The sequence below is a fragment of the Neophocaena asiaeorientalis genome, unplaced genomic scaffold (genome assembly GCF_003031525.2).
Source record: "Neophocaena asiaeorientalis asiaeorientalis breed wild unplaced genomic scaffold, Neophocaena_asiaeorientalis_V1.1 scaffold694, whole genome shotgun sequence".
Taxonomy (NCBI): Eukaryota; Metazoa; Chordata; class Mammalia; order Artiodactyla; family Phocoenidae; genus Neophocaena; species Neophocaena asiaeorientalis.
In genome coordinates this window covers 373,603-376,168 of record NW_020174226.1, presented here as the reverse complement: position 1 = coordinate 376,168, position 2,566 = coordinate 373,603, and positions in this window count along the sequence as shown.

The following is a 2,566-nucleotide window of genomic DNA, read 5'->3' as shown; positions in this document are numbered from 1 at the left end:
ATCTCTGTCTCTCACTCTGGCCTCTGTGCTCCTGTCTCTTTCTGTTTGTCACAGTCATCTCCTGTCATTGTTTGTGAGTCTCCTACCCTGCCTCTCCATCTCTTTACTCGTGTCTCTGTCTTTGTCTCTCCTTGCTCTCCTTTCCACAGAAGTAGTCTGAGTGTCCCCAACCCTGGGGAAGACCCAGGAGTCCTGAGTAACCCCCACCCTCCTGTCCTGTACCCACCGGCCTCCTGCTGCCACAGTGAGGAAAGATGACCCCGCATCCCCGGGGTGAGAGGGCCGAAGCAGGCCGAGGGGACTGTCACTAGTCAGAGACTGATGACCCATGCCTAGACCCCTGACCTTCCCCAACAGAGCACTCCCCAAATTGCAGAATGGCCACAAGTTTTCTCTACCTTTCTTGAAACAAGGGTTTCGGACCTGGACACCTGCCACTTGGCTCTGAGGGAGGAGGGGGCTGAGAGCTGGACCCCTGGATCTGAGGAAGTAGGCGGCTGGGGGTCTGGACTCCTGAGTCTGAGGGAGGAGGGGCTGGGCCCTTGGACTCCTAGGTTAAAGCAATGGGGTTGGGGCCGGCAGCCCCGGTTCCTCCGGAGGTGGAAGGGGCTGCCATCATCAGATCCCTACTGTGGCTCTCAGGCTGGCCCCAGGCTCAGTCCCCCATCCCCTCAGACCAGTCCATCTCCCAGGCTGGTGGCCTGAGTCACCTTGGCTGGCCCCACCGGTCTTGGGGGGGGGGGCTACGTCAGTTCTCCCTTCACTGACGCAGCCTTGGGCCCCCCCACGCTGACTCAGCCGGAAACAGGCCCCCTGAGGGGCGGAGACCCAGTGGTCAGAGGCCTGGGTCCCAGCATGAGTAGGGGCTGGGGAGGGCCCCTGGGGGGCCCTGGCAGGGGTGGCCATGACAGAGAGGCAGAGGGAGCTCTTACCTGAAGCGATGAGGTCATGTCCCACCATGGGGGGGCTGTGACCTCACCTCCCTGGGGACCTGAGCAGTTGCCCCCCCAAGTGGTGGGGGATGGGAGGGGGAGGACTTCAGCCAGCATTCATCCTCAGAGCCCCCCTGCCCACTCAGCGGTCTCAGGGGTGGGGGGGAGGGGTGTCTGCGGGAAGACCTTTGGAAGTCCTTGTCACCTTCTGTCTTCTCACTACCCTCCACCCTTCTCTGCCACCCTTATCCTGGGGGTTGGGGTGCTCCTGGGGACTTGGGTTCCTGTCATGGTCCCTCACTCGTTCTGCCGTGAATCCCCGGGGCCAGCTCTGCTCCATGTACCTGGTACTCCCTGTGTGCGTCTGTGTTGGCACCACCGTCCCCCTGAGTCTGTGTCTCCCACCCCTGCTCCCACCCCTCTCCGCATCTCCACCTCTCCACCTCTCCGCGTGGTGTCCTCCCTGCCATGTACTGGTCTCCAGCTCCCCCCCACCCATCCCAGCTGCTCTCTCCGGGTCTCACCATCTCCATCTCTCCCAGGGGCTCCCTCTTTTCCTCCGTCTCCCTGGATATGTTAATAAAAATCAACGGTGAGAATAGCAATAGTTCGCATTTACTGAGAGCTGGTTGTGTGCTTTACAGGCGTGAACTCACTGTATCCTCACACAGGCTTTTGGGAGGGGGTCGTGCCCGGCGTATCCCTATTTCACAGATGGAGAAACCAAGGCACAGAGAGGTGAAGCCATGTGCCCAAGGTCTCACCTCTACTGGGTGTCTCGATGCCTCTTTCTCTTGGTCCCTGTCTCTCTGCCTCTGGTCCTCTCTCACCATGTTCCAACGTGTCTCTTGGAGAAAGGCCCCCCTCTCTCAGTCCCCACTGCTGAGTCCTCGTCATCTCAGCATCACTCAGAGGATCTCTGCCCCTTGGGACTTCTCCATCTCTGTCACCCTGCCTTGTGTATCTCTTTTCTGCCGCCGGCCTCCCCTCTTTCTGGCATGCCTTTCTCTGTCCCTTTTCCTTTTGGGGGTCTCTCTGGGTCTCTCCAGACATCTCCTGCTGTTTTCATCGTGCCCCTCAAACCTCACTTTGCTCTCCTGTTTCTCTGCCTCTGCAGCGTGTCTCCTTGGCTGTCTCCATCTCTGCACCTCAGACTCCCCACCTCTGTCCCATGTCCCCATTTCTCTGTGTGTCTCTACCTCCTTGCCTGGGTCTTGGCCTTTCCATCTCTCTCTGTCCCTGGGAGTCTCTCTCCGTCTCACCTCCAACCCCCCAGGCCTGCGTCTTGTGGTCCCGTTGCCACCTCTACCCCGTCTGCATCACCCCCTGCCTCTCCATCTCTCTGCCTGTCCTGGTCCAGCCGGACCCCCACCCCGCAGCCAGGCCCCAGCTCTTGAGCTGCGCGTGTCTGCCCCGGCAGCGGCGGCGGCGGCGGCGGCGGCGGCGGCGGCCGGCCGAGGAGGTGGAGGGAGGGGACGCCAATGACCTCACCAGCCCCTCTCCGACCACCCCCCCTTTCCCTTTTCAACTTTTCCAACTTTTCCTTCCGTGCCCTCCTCCGAGCGCGGCGGCGTGAGCCCTGCGAGGCAGCCGGCTCCGTCGGAATGGAAAAGGCAGGCAGGGAGGGTGAGTCA